The sequence below is a fragment of the Natator depressus genome, chromosome 2 (assembly GCF_965152275.1).
Source record: "Natator depressus isolate rNatDep1 chromosome 2, rNatDep2.hap1, whole genome shotgun sequence".
In the NCBI taxonomy this organism is placed as follows: Eukaryota; Metazoa; Chordata; order Testudines; family Cheloniidae; genus Natator; species Natator depressus.
The window spans coordinates 5,981,857-5,999,122 of NC_134235.1; the positions used below are offsets into that span (position 1 = coordinate 5,981,857).

The window sequence follows — 17,266 nt, forward strand, 5'->3', positions numbered from 1 at the left end:
ATGCCCCTGGATTTTGTGTATGTGTAGGGGGGTCTCCCCGTTCAGTTCTGGGTCTAGGGCCTGCTGCCTGGGAGGGCTGGCCTCAGCTGGGCTCCGTTTTACACCTTCCCCAGCCCAGTGCAGCAGTACCTGTTGAACTGCTTCCGGCAGCTCAAAGCACTCAGCACCTTTGAAAATCAGGCCACTGATTTAGGAGTCTATCCATGGGACTTGACACCAAACTTTGGGCACCCCAGTTTGAAATTTCCAGCACCGGTACCTTGCCCAAAGCCATGCCCCAGACCGGTGGCAAAGACACGATGAGAACCTAGGACCAAGGTATGAATTAGGCCAGGTGTGCTCTTCGTCTGGAAGCTTGGATGTGACTCATGGATTCTTCATTTCATCCTTTCTTGTTCTCTCTCTCAATATTTTTCTCCTTTTATGACCACTGAGGACAATCTCTGCTGGCTTCAGATGTTTATGAAGCAGCAGTTAGGGGGAAGTCAGCTTCTAAGAATTCTGCAGTCAGTGTGAGTAGGTTCAAGTTTGTCTGAGCTCTGAAGAGTCTATAAAGGCTGAGGAAAATGCACAGAGAAACATTAGTGGAATTATTAGAACATCATTTCCATGCTCCAGTAATAAGAAAAGAGATGGAGCCAGGAGCTGACCTGCAAAGAAGCAACATCTCCTTCAGCTTTGCCAGGGACCAGAGAGCTCTGGCTACCAGGCACTTGGGTCAGGGAAGGCTAATCGTTCTGCCTTTTCTTAAACGCCTGGATCTTCGCTGCCTGACCCCTGCTTACTGCCCCATCCTGCTCTGATGCAATCACAGCATCTTGACTGGGATTTCAACACGCTCCATCTTGCACCATGATTGGAAACGTCCACTAAGCCCCACCCCCTCAGCTAGGAATTACCCGTCCTGCTGTCTTCTAACTCACTGTGCCAGAAATGTCTGGTATCTCAAGGAGCATGTTCAATGGGGTTAGCGACGTGGGGGCTCAAGCAGTAGCTGTTCTGGTCTGGGCTCATCTCTATTTAGGAATAGTCATACTGGACAACGTTAAACTGGCAAGGGTGTTACAAAAGCCCCATTTTACAGATGACCACTCAGTGAGACTGTGGTTGGGTCCCTCTGCCTATTATTTGTATTTCTATCGCACCTAGAAGCTCTAGTCACAGACCAGGACACCATTATGCTAGGGGCTGTACATGCACAGAAGAAGGAGGGGACCTTGCTTCAAAGAGCTTCCAGTCTAAATAGGTTTCAGAAGTCCAATGAGATCAGATTCGCCCCGCTCTAGCGTCTGTCATTCAGACTGTCCCTTGATACGGAATTCAAACCCACAACCACTCACCTGCCATCCAGGATTCCTACCCCCAGGCTACTTTGATTCCTCTGCCCCCTTCTATTCCCTGCCTCCTCATGTTATGCTAATCACATAGGGTCAGCTCTCCTGGTTTACAGAGTGTTATGGAAGGCCCTGTTCATTCATTCACTGATCACATTTTTGGAGGCTATTTCTCATTTACGCTATGGGTTTTCCTTGTGGTGAATTTTTTTCTCCTTTGTAGTTCTCCAGTTTTTTATTTTATAATAGCTGCGGTTCATGGAGTTGAAACCAACATGGGATCTGAACTTACCATGGTATATCCGTTCCCGGACGAGACTAGGGATAATGTTTTAAAGATGTGTCGCGGTGACTTAGGAACCTAAGTTCGACTGACTTTGGATGAGACTTCAGAGTTTTATGAGGAGAGGCTGAGGGAACTGGGGTTATTTAGCCTGCAGAAGAGAAGAGTGAGGGGGGATTTGATAGCAGCCTTCAACTACCTGAAGGGGGTTCCAAAGAGGATGGAGCTCAGCTGTTCTCAGTGTTGGCAGATGACAGAACAAGAAGCAATGGTCTCAAGTTGCAGTGGGGGAGGTCTAGGTTGGATATTAGGAAACACTATTTCACTAGGAGGGTGGTGAAGCACTGGAATGGGTTCCCTAGGGAGGTGGTAGAATCTCCATTCTTAGAGGTTTCTAAGGCCCAGCTTGACAAATCCCTAGCTGGGATGATTTAGTTGGTGTTGGTTCTGTTTGAGCAGGGGTTTGGACTAGATGACCTCCTGAGGTCTCTTCCAACCCTAATATTCTATGATTCTAAGGCCCAGCTCATCCAAGGAATTTAGGCACCTAACTCCCATGGGAGTTAGGTGCCTAAATATGTTGGAGGATCTGGCCTACTTGACTAACTCAGTTTTGAAAATAGGACTTTGGCTTGTAAGACAATTGGCTTCTTTAGAAAATCTGACCTTAACCTTTATGTTACTTTGGAACTTGAGGAAAAAAGGCCACAAGAAATATAAACAGAAATACGAATACTTTGCTATTTGGGATATTCCGGTTGCTACTGAATTTAAATTCATAGCCCTAAATTCTGGTGCTAGTTGGGTGTGAAAGCATATTCAAGACAACTCCTGTTCTAATAACAGTTTAACAGCTTAGCATGAGTCGAATTATGCATGTGGAAGAATAACACTGAGAGTAAGTCTACACTACGAAATTAGGTCAATTTTATAGAAGTCGATTTTTCGGAAGCGGTTTTATACAGTCGATTGCGTGCATCCCCACTAAGCGCAGTAAGTCGGCGGAGTGCGTCCACAGTACCATGGCTAGCGTCGACTTTCGGAGCAGTGCACTGTGGGTAGCGATCCGCAGTCTCCTCTGCCCAGTGGAATTATGGGTTGAGCTCCCAATGCCTGATGGGGCAAAAACATTGTCGCGGGTGGTTTTGGGTACAAGTCATCAGTCGCGCCTCCCTCCCTCCCTCCATGAAAGCAACGGCAGACAGTCGTTTCGCGCCTTTTGTCTTGGGTTAACCATGCAGACGCCATAGCACTGCAAGCGAGAGCCCGTTCAGCTCACTGTCACCACTGCTGTTGAGGGCAAATCTACTGTGGGGGCTGCTATGATCCAAGTAGCCAGTGTAATCACTGATGTTCTGTTATCAAGGGTAGTGACTCTGGGAAATGTGTGGGCCTTTTTAGATTTTAGGTGCATCGTATTCCTGTCCTTTGTTGCTAGTGAAGAAGTCTTACATTCCACATTCCACATGTAACAGCTCCAGGGCTTTTGCTCTTGCTCTTCCACTGCAACTCTGCTATCCTGAGCTTCTGCGAGCTGGAGGCTTCTGCCTCAGGCTGCTCTCCCGGCCGGCAGCACCGTGCGGTCGCACCTACCCCTTGCTCCCATGGCTCATGAAGCCTGGACAGTAGTAAGGAGCAGTTCAGCTGTAGGCTGCGCAAGTGCAGAATGGTGGCAGAACGTGCCTTTGGAACGGAGTTCTGATAGCACGGATTCATCTCCCCATAAAGCAATTGGATCCAGTTCCTCCCGTTCGGTCCATGCTGGAGCTCTTTTGCGATTCTGGGACTACATGGGCACCTGGGCTGATGAGCTCGCCATGCTGGCCAAACAGGAAATGAAATTCAAAAGCTCCTGAGGCTTTTCCTGTGTACCTGACTAGTGCATCTGAGTTGAAAGTGCTGTCCAGAGCGGTCACAATGGAGCACTCTGGGATAGCTCCTGGAGGCCAATACCATCGAATTGCATCCACACTACCCCAAATTCAACCCAGCGATGTCAATTTTAGCGCTAATCCCCTTGTCGGGGAGGAGTACAAAAATTGATTTTAAAAGCCCTTTAAGTCGATAAAAATGGCTTCGTCATGTGGACAGGTGCAGGGTTAAATCGAGCCAACGCTGCTAAATTTGACCTAAACTTGTAGTGTAGACCATAGCTGAGTCATCATGTTTGTTAGGGAAACAGAAGATAAAGTAACTATAAAGCTAGAAAGTACAGGTTGGGATGAGCACACAAGTCCTGTCCTTACAGAAGAGGACAGTTAACAGGGAAATGAGGAACTAGTACATACGTATAAGAAAAGATAACAAAAAGTTATAGTCAGCCTAAAAAGAGATTGGGGAAGCTGTGAACTGACTGTTCCTAGAAGCCTGCGTGATATCGTCCTGATGAGCTTCCCACTTGTAAGTAACTGATCACTGCTTGCTAATGTTTTGCCTGACTAATAAAGATTTGTTAAGATGATTTGACGAGTGGTGAATTTCAATCCAACAAAACTGTGTGGATTACCCAGTGTGGAATTTAGCTAGGACATCACTTGAAAACAGAACCATGGAATCTACAGTGGCTACAAGTGGTTCGGACTGTAATTTTTAGGTTTGTTTGTACCAGAGCATCTTTAGCTGCACAGGGGAATTGCTTCTATATTGGCTCAGGACATCTTGACACCAATGGCCTGTGATGGGATGTTAGATGGGGTGGGATCTGAGTTACTATAGAGAATTCTTTCCTGGGTATCTGGCTGGTGAATCTTGCCCACATGCTCAGGGTTCAGCTGATCGACATATTTGAGGTCAGGAAGGAATTTTCCTCCAGGGCAGATTGGCAAAGGCCCGGGGGGGGGGGGGGGGGGGGATTCGTCTTCCTCTGTAGCATGGAGCACGGGTCACTTGCTGGAGGATTCTCTGCTTCTTGAACTCTTTAAACCATGATTTGAGGACTTCAATAGCTCAGACATAGGTGAGAGGTTTATCGCAGGAGTGGGTGGGTGAGATTCTGTGGCCTGCATTGTGCAGGAAGCCAGACTAGATGATCATAATGGTCCCTTCTGACCTTAATATCTATGAATCTATGAATCTTGTCACCAAGAAAAAAATGCAATTACCAGTGCACTAAGCCTTGAAAATTTGTAATAAATAATTATATTTATAATTGGTGAAATAATTAGTGATGCTCAGCAAACTCTCCATCATTCAAATTGGCATCTCGATGGAGCTCCAAATTCCCAGCTCATCAAAATTCAGAGATACCTTTAAAAAAGCGATTTCTAAATCCATTTGTTTTTATATTGCACATTTCAATTTAGCAATAAAAATACTGCATGCTTTATGTGGCTCTCTCTACATCCCAAAGCTTCACGGGATCCCAGAAATGTATAATGAACGTAACAAACGTCTGACTCTCAGTGTTGATAACATAAGCTGTAAAACATTGCTATCAAATACTATCACTACTTACCACCAGATTAAATTAGCAAAGTGCCGTAAACTGCCCAAGAAAGAGAGTTAGCGGCATATTCAGCTCCATTTTTCTCCCTTGCCCTGGCAGCGGTACACAAAATTCCATTTCCCATTTAAACACATCAGAAATCTGTAATTCACATCCAATTTACCCTTAACAGAACAACAAATAAATAAATAAAGGCCACCATCTCTGAGGCAAAATCCAGTGACAGAAGCAATGAACAACAGCATTTGTATTTACCCTTTGGGATATCAGTTTTCAGGAGGAACATTCCATAAGCTAGTAAGGACTTCTATGGTATCTTTCATGCAGGGATTGCAAAGCATTCTGCAAACACGTCAAGCCACCTGTTACCCTTGTGATGGGAGTAGGTGGCCCAACAGAGCAAGCCTCTAAACCCAACTCAGTGGCATTCTTCTGTTTGGCGGTAATGTGATAACTTTTGAAAAATGCATCCAATCAATTCCAAAATGTCAGGCATCAAGAGACAGAACTCTCTTGATTTTGGGGGAAATCCAGAAAAACCTGATTTCACTGGAAATCAAACAGCGAGCTGTGGCCATTTGGAGTTTTGTGGCATCAGAGGGAACAGAATTCTGCGCCTCCTGCTCCCATAGGTCGTCAGACGTACCAGTTGAGCTGGCAAGCCACCCAGCTAGCTACCGTGGGCTCGATGACCAGCTCTCTTGGGGGAAAGGCTATAGGAGGGAGCTGGTGTGAGGAAAATGTGGTAAAGTTCATTGTGCTGGGGAAGGGCAGGGTTTGCTTAAATAATACTTAAACGCTTTTAGCCAATAGAATACACCTGCTATTGTCCTTTATTCTTTTAGGTAGTTCACCTTGATGGAAATGGCTTGTGATTACGGAGAGAGGCTGGGCCACTGGCTTTAGAGATCTGGGTTCAATTCCCAGCCTTGCCAAAGCCTGGGCAAGTCACTTAGGTTGGAATGTTTAAAAGGAGTTGGGAGCTTAATGCCTTTTGAACATTCCACCATCAATGGCTCTGTGCCTCAGTTTCCCATCTGTAAAATGAGGCTCATAACTCCCTTTGTCTGGCTTGTCTTTTTAGTGTGGGATGACCTTCACGAATGGGGCGAACTGCAGGAAGGGCAATGGAAGACCATCACTGCGGTGATTGTAGCCTGCAGCCTCACTGCAGTATGGGTGGGTTCTAGCCAGAGTGAAACAAGAGCCCAAGCTGTATAAACCTATACCCCGAGCAGGGTCAGCCAGCCTGGGCTTAAAGCACCTGCAAACCCAGATCAGAGGTTTTTCTGTGTGGCCAATAGAGGGGTTAAGGCTAAAACCCAGGTAAGAGCTGCTGTTAACTGTGCAGACCCTTAGTCAGAGGCGCTGACTTTTGGTTTTGCCCGTGGATGCCCCTTACGGGGTCTGCCCCCTCCCCCGATGCCCTGTCCCCACTCCACCTCTTCCTGCCCCCTCTCTTCCCCCTCCCCCAGATGCCCTCCCCTGAGCACCTCCCCCCCACTGCACGGCAGTGCTGACCAGAGCCGCCATGACCCAGTGCCTTCCATTCCATGACCCAGTACTGGGTCAGGGCCCACAGTTTGAAAGCCACCGATTTAGATAGCATGGCCCTTAAGAGGATTTTCCCAAAGATGGGTAAGTAGCATTATCCCCATTTTACAGCATTATCCCCACTCAGGAAGTGAGTAAAGGTCATCTAATGACTCGGTAGAATTGAGAATATATGCAAGTGGCAAACTTACCTCACCAGAGGGTTCTGACTTCTGGAAAGTCAAGTTTGATTCCCTAAAGCTGAGTGATCAATATCAGCAGTAATCACTACAAGCGGACGGCTCATCTCCATATGTAATGCCCACAGATCCTGGCTGGGATCAAACCTGGGAACCTCGGGAGCTTAGCACATAAACCTTTACTGTATGAGCTAAAAGAGACAGCTCTCTCTGCCAGTGCTGTAGCAGACTCATCAAGCTCTAGCTAGGCTAGGTGCCACGAGAGGGAGACAGAGTGCCCCACCGAGCAGGCGTGGGTTACACACAGAACGAAGCACATTCACAAAGCTTTGTGTGATCAAGGCCATAATCTGAAATACCCACGACCTTGCTTAGTATTTCAATGCATGAGACAAACTGGAGGCTTTCAAATGGCGGGCTGGAAAGGTCACGTTTTGGTGAAGATTTCTGATTAATTTCACAGCGGTTTAACCCATGATAAAATAACCAAATAATAATAAAAAAAAACCCATAAACTAATTTTACAGCTTTGAAATCTCTGGCTTTCCTTTCGCATGCACATACTGAGCTGGGCTTCCTCAGTCTCAGCTGATGTCGTTCAACCCTTGAGACTGTTTTCTTTCTTTCTTGGAGTGACCTTGGGCATGTCACTTTATTCCATGCCTCACTTTCACAGAATCGTAGAATATCAGGGTTGGAAGGGACCTCAGGAGGTCATCTAGTCCAACCCCCTGCTCCAAGCAGGACCAATCCCCAATTTTTGCCCCAGATCCCTAAATGGCCCCCTCAAGGATTGAGCTCACAACCCTGGGTTTAGCAGGCCAATGCTCAAACCACTGAGCTATCCCCTTCCCCCCTGCTGTGAAAAAGGGAATGATGACACTGACCTCTTTGCAAAGTGGTTTGAGACCGAGGGATAAAAAGCTCGAGATAATTGCTAGGCGTCACGGCACTTCGGGTGCTGCCCAGTGCTAGGGCATTGCAGGAGCACAAAAGCCGTTGTTGCTTTCATCCGCCCAGCCCTTCTGCGCTATAACAGCTGCTTCGGAAACGTCCAGCACCGGTCAAGGGCTGCTTCCTCTGCTCTCATACCGCTCATGCTTAAGCCTCATGCAGTTCCATCAGCACGGCTGCAGCTGCCACGCCACTGTCAGCTGTTTGCAGGCCTGGCTTTCCCCTGGGCGGATGAAGCTGTTTCGCTGCCCAGGCTTGTTACCAGGACCCTGAAAGGTCACATCTTAGCCCCGGAAGGGCTGCGGGAGATGAAAGGGGCGGGAGAGGGGAAAGAAAGAGAAGAAGGGATGTGTGGGGGAAGGGAAATAAGAGAGCAAAGAGTGAGAAAGAGAAGGAAAAGGGAGGCGGGGACATTGCACAGACCAACCGACCCCTTGCTTCCCCAGATGAACTCAAGTGGCCAGGCCAAATGTTGTTTTATAATCCAGCAGCACGTCTTATGGGGGTTAAACAGCCAGTGCAGAGTCCCCCTGTCCTGGGGGTGGGGTGCCTCTGGCTAGGTGGGTGACTCTAGGTCAGCCCCCCTCCTTCTTGGCTCTCCAGTATAGGGAATATTTCATAGTGGACTAGCAGCAGGAGGGGGGGCTGGGTGCACTGCACGCCAGTGATTCTGCACCTGAGGGATGGCCCTGGGGCTGCTCTAAGTTGCCCTGGGAACCAGACCCAGTATGAGGGAGGCAGACCCAAAGGTGGCTTAAAGCCACCCAGAGTGGGGCGATAATTGAGCGGGACAACAGTGTGAGACTCTTACACCTCTCAGAAAATGCCAAGGGACCTCTTTATAACCTCTGCCAGAAAAGACGAGGAGAAGGGACCTCGGGTTAGCGTATCTGTCAACAGGGCCTGGTCCCTGAATGGTGCCTTTGAAGATTATCATAATAGAAATGAATTGTAACAACACTGTAACATCCCCTGGAGAATGGCACCTCTATTAATCCCTTCACTGCTAGGGCCCCACCCCAGTGCTGTGGGGAGCAGTGTCCTGTCGCCATCCCTACAGAATGCCACCGCATAGAGCACATGGCCCATGGGCCAGAGCTGTGCATGCATTTGACCCGCACCTGGCAATAATTCCAATACCAGGCAATCTCTGCATGGCTTTGGCATAGCCACCCCTCTTATACTGAGTCCGGCTCTAGGCAACATGGCCCAGATCTTCAAAAGTGTATAGACACCCCACACCTACTGATGTCAGTGGAAGTTGGGACCCTAAAATAAATGTACCTGTTAGATATTGACAGACTGGAGGGAGTGGAATCATCCCGAGCCTGGATTGGTGAGGTCACTATAGCTAGCAGGGCTAAGCAACAACAACGTGAGGGGGACGTCATAACGGCCTTGTAGTTGAAGGCTAAGCACCAAGGATGGATACTCTCTAAGAACCAAGCATTGTTATTCCGGTGAGTGCCTGCCTACAGCTCCTGCTTTGAAGTGACCCTCTACTGTGATTTTGCCTGACCTTTAATTAAATCCCCAGATCTGCCAAGCAAGTGATTCTTTGTGAGCTCTTTGGGCGGTTGTTGGAGGACGGGCTTTGCGGTATCATCATTTCAATCGGTCTGGTGGAGCGCCGACACCAGGACTGCACGCGCTAGGCCAGCTCACCCGCGGGTGTGAATCGGTGACTTCCGCTCTGCCTGTTTACTCGGGTTGCCAACTTTCTGAGCGAATAAAGCCAAAACACCCTTGCCCCGCCCCTTCTTCAAGGCCATGCCCCACTCACTCCATCCCCCCCCCCCCCCCCGTCGCACGCTCTCCCCACCCTCAATCACTCACTCATTTTCACCGGGCTTGTGAGGGCTGGGGAGAGGATCCCTTTTTGAGCGGGTGTTCGGTTGAAAATGGGACACGTGGCAACCCTACTGTTTACACTGAGGACCCAGCTCAACAGCCCAGGTGCCGGTGCTGCATCAAGCATTTAATCAAAGGCCAGCGGGGCAAATTCCCAGCATCGATGGATGCGTTTAACGACCGCTTGGATGGGTCTTAGCAGCGGCAACACAAAGGAAATGTTAATACACATTGCTGCTGAGTAATCTGCCTTTAGTGCGCTTCCTTGGATGGGCTGCGCGGCTTTCGTTCATGCAAAGAGAATGGAGAGCAAGTGAATCTCTCAGGAACAGCAAATTTAATCCCGCTCCTGCCTCCTCTGTCACTGAACCCTTGCCGCTGACGTTCTGCAATTCTCAGAGCTCCGTTAGGAGCCCTCCAGATGTTCCAGCTGTCTCCAGAACGGGGAAGAAGAACAAATTCCCATTACATCTAGCTCCATGTGCATCGCCCTGAGCCAGGGGGCGGGGGGAGAGATATGTCAAGTCATATGTCAGCAAGCCCAGCATGGGATCTGTGCCAAAGGCTTGTTCTGTTGCATGCAGGGATAGCAGAGGTGTCAGGGTTGTTGTTGACTCCAACCTGCTTGGACATACAAGGCGGGTCTCTTTTCGTCAGCTCTGCCAGCTGGAAAAACATCCATCACAGGGCACATTTCGACAGAGAGTGACAAGGGCGGCGGAATCTTTGTTCAAACGGGTCCAAGCCCATTATCCCGTGAGTGCTCCTTGTGAAATGGCCTTAAAGAGCCAGTGCCACACGCCAGCAAGCTACAACTAAGGACAAGTAATATATGCTTAACGTCCACCAGGACTAACCCTTATGGAAAAATCCAACAGAAATTAAGCCCTATACAATATCAGGATGAAACCAATAAGGGGCTGCAGAAATGTAGGCCACGCTTCATAATATTTATAAATAATTTATATCAGGTCAATAGATATTTTCATAAACAGTTGATTGTTATAGACTCCACTAGGTTGCTTAGAACCATCTACCACACTTTCTACTGAGGTGCTCATAAACATCTGTGGCACCTACTCCTCATGTCTGTAATATGCTTATACCATCCCTGAATCATTTATAAGCTAGCTACCAATGCACCCTTAATACAAAGAGTGGCCAAAATGTAACAGGATCTGATGGAAATCCAAAGAGCCAAAACTCGTGCAAAGTGGCACATATCTGCCGAAATCGTTGAGGGAAAGGGGCACATGGCCAGCTACTGGAATGGCCATGAAAGCCACAGGGAGCTGGGTATAATTTACAGCAGATGAACGCCTCCCTCCCATCACCACTACCAGTCAAGAATGGGTTAAAGAACTCCTGTGTTCCCAGTCAGCCCCAACCCGCCACACTTCTGGGGCCTGTCAGATTTGGGCTGGACTGTGAAAAGGAAGGAATTCAGTCCTCTTGGGGAGGCACTCTGAAACAAACAGAGCTAGCCCGCCCAGGCCAGGGCCCTGGGTTGTTTACTAAGGAGCAGCTTGAGAACACCACCAGCCCAAGCTCTCTGAGGAAAGAAGAGAGGGCCGGTTTGTCTCTTTTGTTGAAATCCCCAGGACAGGCTGGTCTTTAGCTGCCCAGGAGGGTGGGAGCTGAGACTTCCTGCAGAACCGCACAGATAGCTTCCTCTCCTTTGTGCGAGGAAAGAGGGCCTAGTCCCTTGTGGGCCTTGGAACCATTTTCCTTTTTGTTGGTGCTATTTTATACCCCCCCCCCCCAGGAAGGGGAAGACTCACTAACAGGTACGGCAGGTGTTGGGCTATAGCTCATGCCATAGGGCAGTTGTTGATCTGGGAACGGACATACAAGGTAAGCAAGGTGCCTAACTTCACCCAAAATAGGCAAGCTTGAGTCATGACCTTTGACAAGCCCAACGCTGCTCTAACTTGTGCCAGTGTAAGCAGAGTCTGAATGAGCTCTCCCCTGACATCTAGTGGTGAGCTGTGGACAAGGACTTCAGGAGCTGATCTCATTTGCCTGGGCACACTCACCCTGCCTAGGTGCTCAGCATGATGGGATTGCTTGCCCAAATGATCACTTGTGGCTGGTGTTGGGATCCCCAATCTCCTTGTTATTGGGACAGGAATAATAAAGGGTTGTTATCCTTGTTGTGTGAATTGAGGGCAGCAGAACTGTACCTGGCATACCCTGATGGAGGGATTCACCCTCAACTGAATGGCACTTGCTAGGCAGGGGACATGGGTTCCAAAGCCCAGTGAGTTGAGAGAGGATGGGGACAGGTGCTTGTTCTTAGATGCAATTTGACTCTTCCTATTACCACAGTATAATAAAAGAGCTTATTTAGACTTATTTGAGAGTCTTGTTCCACGCTGTACAGCTGAAATCATTATTACCTAGGTCTAAGTATTAGGCCTACTTTGGGACTGTGCACCAGCAATGAGGCTCCCCCACTAATAGCTGAAATCACTAAGAGCTGTGTTAATTGGTGGGCCCTGAAGACATCTCGGTGAGTGGCCAGCAGGGGTAGCTAGCAGAGAGGTGTGGCAAGCGGCCAGCAGGGTGACTGGTGGAGAGAAGTGGCTGGCGGAGAGGGCCAGAGCAGAGCCCCCGAGAGAGTTGCGGCAATTGGCTGGCAGGGCGGCGAGCGAATGCCTGAGCAGTGGAGTGTGTAAGTGCCTCCTTACCACCACCACCCTTCCACCAAGGGTGGGAGGTGAACTCTGCAGATGAACCTCTGATCTCTGGTGCTGCACCGGTCAAGGACAGCAACTGTGAATGGGGTGCAGAGAAGGGATGGGCACGTGAAAGGGACTTGTGGGTTGCTGGACTTAAGAACCTGAGGGGGAAAAGGACACACTTCCAACTTACTTGGGGGTGGGTCTTTTGCTCATGGTTTATGTTTATGAACCTAGTTGTGATGTTTTCCCAAATTAATTCTGAGTTACTTCCCACCTTTTATTGAAAGTTTTTGCCACACTCAGACTCTGTGCTTGCGAGAGGGGAAGTATGGCCTCTTAGAGGCGCCCGGGGGTGGTGGTGTGTGATTGTCCCAGGTCACTGGGTGGGGGCTTGAGCCGGTGTTGGGTTGTACTCATGAAAAGGAACCCCTAGATACTGAACCCAGCCCTTGTTGTTGCTGGCTCCACCTGCCAGGAGGGTTACACCAGGATTGGTGCAACTGCCCCTGGGTGCTGCAAAGGGGGTATAAAAACCCCTTTCCCCCCATTTTTGGTCCTGCACTGAGCACAGCCCAGGCGGGCCCTGTGTTCTCACTGTAGCAGGGGGAGAATTGTGCCTCTCTGTGTTAGGCAGCTAAGGTAGCAGCCTGCTGTGTCTCTCTGTATTACATTGCAACCTTCCAGCGGGCATATTTATGTTTGTCTCTAACTTCTCTGCGTGTATGCCATGAACATAACAGGGGACGGTGAGGGTTAGTTAATACAGGAGAAGTGCTTTGAGAGCCTTAGCTACTAACATTTATGTAAGTCTCCTTTTCTCTCTGACAGTTGGGTTTTCCTGTCTCTCCTTTGCTGTCACTGCTGATCATCGAGGGCTGGCTGTGAACCAGAGTCCTCTTCCTTTAATCAATGCCTCCTACTCTCACTTGACTCATTCACAAAGGCAGCTCATCATCTGTGACATCACACCATCTCCAGGGTAATGGATTCTGATGTCACAAGCGATTGATTGCGGTGAGTCAGCAGGAAAGGAAGGGAATTAAATTTGACAGGCTTCTATTCACACCCAGTGAAGGGACAGCGATGGCAAAGGAAGTGCTGGGAACTACACAGACACTTGATGGAGTTAGTCAGGGCAAGGTGACCTGCAAAGCTTTGGGCTGAAAGTTACAAACTTTTGAGGAATAGGAGAATGCCAGGGACTCAAGAATTTACTGAAAATTCCAAAATTATTTCCAAGTAAAATTGCGAACAAAGCGATTTCATTTGAAAAATTCCAAGGAAAATTTGGATTTTTTTTAATGGAAAATTTTCGAAATAATTCCCTGCTGTGCGGCACTCTGTGTGTGACTTGGGCAAACCACTGAGGCCCAGATTTTTAATGGCATTTAGGCACTGCTGCACTCATTGCAACACCTGACTGAGTCAGGAGTTGTGTTAATTGGCTCCTAAGTCCCTTTGGAAAGGAGCCTTAGGCTCCTAAAGCACTAAGGTTTGCAATGCTGAGCACAGCAACACCTAGATCCCTTTGAACATCTGATCTTTAATCTCTCTGTGTTTCAATGTCCTATTACTAAAATGGGGATAATAATTCTTGCTTATTTACATTGCGAGCTTTTTGACTGAGAGATTGTCTCTGCCTATATGGATGTACAGCTCTGAAGCCTTAATTCAGTGCTCATCTCTGCTGTTCTGTGGAAGCTAGCACCATGTGCAGGATGCTGGCTGCATTCCACAGAGTATGCGCTGCGATGGCCCCCTCCCACATGCAGTGTGGGGCATTAGGGGCTAGAGAACGGAATGTGGAACCTCCTACAGGTGTTTGGTGGGTGGAGAGATCACTGAGCCCACTGCAAGGGGGGTGCGGGCGATGTAGCCTTTTACTTGGGTGGTTTCGGCTCTGGCAGCTACAGTTTCAAGCTCAACAGCGTGAAAGTCACCTCTGCTATTTGCTTCGGATATAGAGTCTCTAGGACACATAAAGTCCAAGGGTCATGGCCACACAGACATTCACAAGTACAAGGTCTAGTCTGTTTTACAAGTTTTATTAAAGTTACAATTCAAGTTATGATTACCCAAGCCTACAGAAATGCTAAGCAGACCTATGCACACGTTACAACTATAGTTATACTCACATCCTTAACTACATCCTTAACTTAGGGTCCGATGGGTCTCTCATGGCTTGATCATCAGTAAAGGGATGGTTCCTGCTGGAGTTTCCCATAGGGAGCTCAATTTTGCCACTCTGGCCACCCCCTTTGTATAATGTGATTCTGACTATATCTCATTAGCATTTACACGCATAGAGCACCCTGCATTTAGGACATGTGTTTGAACAATGTGATTACTGGGTATCTTGTAAGCAAAAAAAAATTACTTTTACTGTTAATTTTTCGCAGTATCACCCACTGGTACATCTTTTCCCGTCGTCTTCTGGCCGAGAGTTATTCTTTCATCACATACTTATGTCAGCATTTTTTATCTCCAGAACCTAAATTTTTCAGGCCTCAGCCTCAGGCCCGCAGACGGGGCGGGGTGAGTTAATTATAAGCACACAATAAATGAACAATAAACTAAAATCATTGGCTACACTAGGAGATGATACCAAGCTGGGAGGGGTTGCAAGTACTTTAGACGATAGGATTAAAATTCAAAATGATCTGAACAAACTGGAAAAATTGTCTGAAGGAAATAGGATGAAATTCAATACGGACAAACGCAAAGTAGTCCACTTTGGAAGGAACAATTTGTTGCACACATACAAAATAGGAAGTGACTGCCTAGGAAGGAGTACTGCAGAAAGGGATCTGGGGGTCATAGTGGATCACAAGCTAAATATGAGTCAACAACGTCATACTGTTGCAAAAAGAGCAAACATCATTCTGGGCTGTAATAGCAGGAGTGTTGTAAGCAAGACACAAGAACACTACCCTATACCAGAAACCTACTGACCACTATACTTACCTACATGCCTCCAGCTTCCATCCAGGACACATCACACAATCCATTGTCTACAGCCAAGCCCTAAGATACAACCAAATTTGCTCCAATCCCTCAGACAGAGACAAACACCTACCAGATCTTTATCAAGCATTCTTAAAACTACAATACCCACCTGGGGAAGTGAGGAAACAGATTAACAGTGTGAGACGGGTACCCAGAAATCACCTACTACAGGACAGGCCCACAAGGAAAACAACAGAACACCACTGGCCATCACGTACAGCCCCCAGCTAAAACCTGTCCGGCACATCGTCAACAATCTACAACCTATCCTGGAAAACGATCCCTCACTCTCACAGACCTTGGGAGGCAGGCCAGTCCTCGCTTACAGACAGCCCCCCAACCGGAAGCAAATACTCACCAGCAACTACACACCACACCACAGAAACACTAACCCAGGAACCAATCCCTGTAGCAAACCTCGTTGCCTACTCTGTCCCCATATCTACTCTAGTGACACTATCAGCGGACCCAATTGCATCAGCCACACCATCAGAGGTTAATTCACCTGCATGTCTACTAATGTGATATGTGCCAGCAATGCCCCTCTGCCATGTACATTGGCCAAACTGGACAGTCCCTATGTAAAAGAATAAATGGACACAAATCAGACATCAGGAACGGTAACACACAAAAGCCAGTGGGAGAACACTTCAGTCTTCCTGGACATTCTGTATCAGATTTGAAAGTAGCTATACTTGAACAAAAAAACTTCAGAAACAGACTTCAAAGAGAAACAGCAGAACTAAAAATCATTTGCAAATTTAACACCATTAATTTGGGCTTGAATAGGGACTGGAAGTGGCTGGCTCATTACAAAAGCAGCTTTGCCTCTCCTGGAATTGACACCTCCTCATCTATTGTTGGGAGTGGACTACATCCACCCTGATTGAACTGGCCCTGTCAACACTGGTTCTCCACTTGTGAGGTAACTCCCTTCTCTGCTTGTGTCAGTATATAATGCCTGCATCTGTAACTTTCACTCCATGCATCTGAAGAAGTGGTTTTTTACCCACGAAAGCTTATGCCCAAATAAATATGTTAGTCTTTAAGCTGCCACCGGACTCCAAGACACAAGAAGTAATTCTTCCGCTCTACTCCACGCTGATTAGGCCTCAACTGGAGTATTGTGTCCAGTTCTGGGCGCCCCATTTCAGGAAAGATGTGGACAAATTGGAGAAAGTCCTGAGAAGAGCAACAAAAATTATTAAAGGGCTAGAAAACATGACCTATGAGGGAAGATTGAAAACAGTGGGTTTGTTTAGTCTGGAGAAGAGAAGACTGAGAGGGGACATGAGAACAGTTTTCAAGTACATAAAAGGTTGTTACAAAGGGGAGGGAGAAAAATTGTTCTTACCCTCTGAAGAGAGAACAAGAAGCAATGGGCTTAAATTTCAGAAAGGGAGGTTTAGATTGGACATCAGGAAAAACTTGCTAACTGTGAGGGTGGTTAAGCACTGGAATAAATTGCCTAGGGAGGTTGTGGAATCTCCATCACTGGAGATTTTTAAGAGCAGGTTAGACAAACACCTGTCAGGGATGGTCAGATAATACTTAGTCCTGCCATGAGTGCAGGGGACTGGACTAGATGACCTCTCAAGGTCCCTTCCAGTCCTACCGTTCTATGATTCTATGCACTGGGGGCTGGCAGAGAGCTGTTCTGCCACTTGGGCAGATATTATCTGGGGGTGCGTGCACGCTCTTTAAGGCCTCTTTACGCTGCTTTCCTAGATTAACAGAACTTCAGACCCTATCCCCTTCTTTCAAAGTAGTTCTCAAACTCCCCAAACTCTCCTTCTCCCAGCAATACACACGTCTCTCTCTCTCTCTCTCTCACACACACGCACAAACACATACACGTGTCTCACACATGTGCTGGAGGTGGTGACAGCACTAACTGATGGGCTAAATGTATAGAGAGAGTCTTTCACAGAGCTGTCATCGCTCAAATCTGTTTTTCTCTCTTGTTTTTCTAAGCC

General features: G+C 47.8%; 1 long non-coding RNA gene across 3 annotated transcripts in view; it reads right to left on the reverse strand.

Annotated features, from left to right (window-relative positions):
- The window catches only part of LOC141982062 (uncharacterized), a 156,741-nt gene that overhangs the window by 9,316 nt on the left and 130,159 nt on the right, over positions 1-17,266 (reverse strand). Inside the window, exons 5-6 of one of the 3 annotated variants that reach the window (XR_012637942.1) lie at positions 7,683-8,048; positions 356-557 (exon numbers count right to left, since the gene is read on the reverse strand). This is a non-coding gene — a long non-coding RNA (uncharacterized LOC141982062). Of the gene's footprint in view, positions 1-355; positions 558-7,682; positions 8,049-16,048; positions 16,473-17,266 lie in introns of those variants that run through there. The other 2 variants (XR_012637941.1, XR_012637943.1) reach the window with 2 other exon arrangements.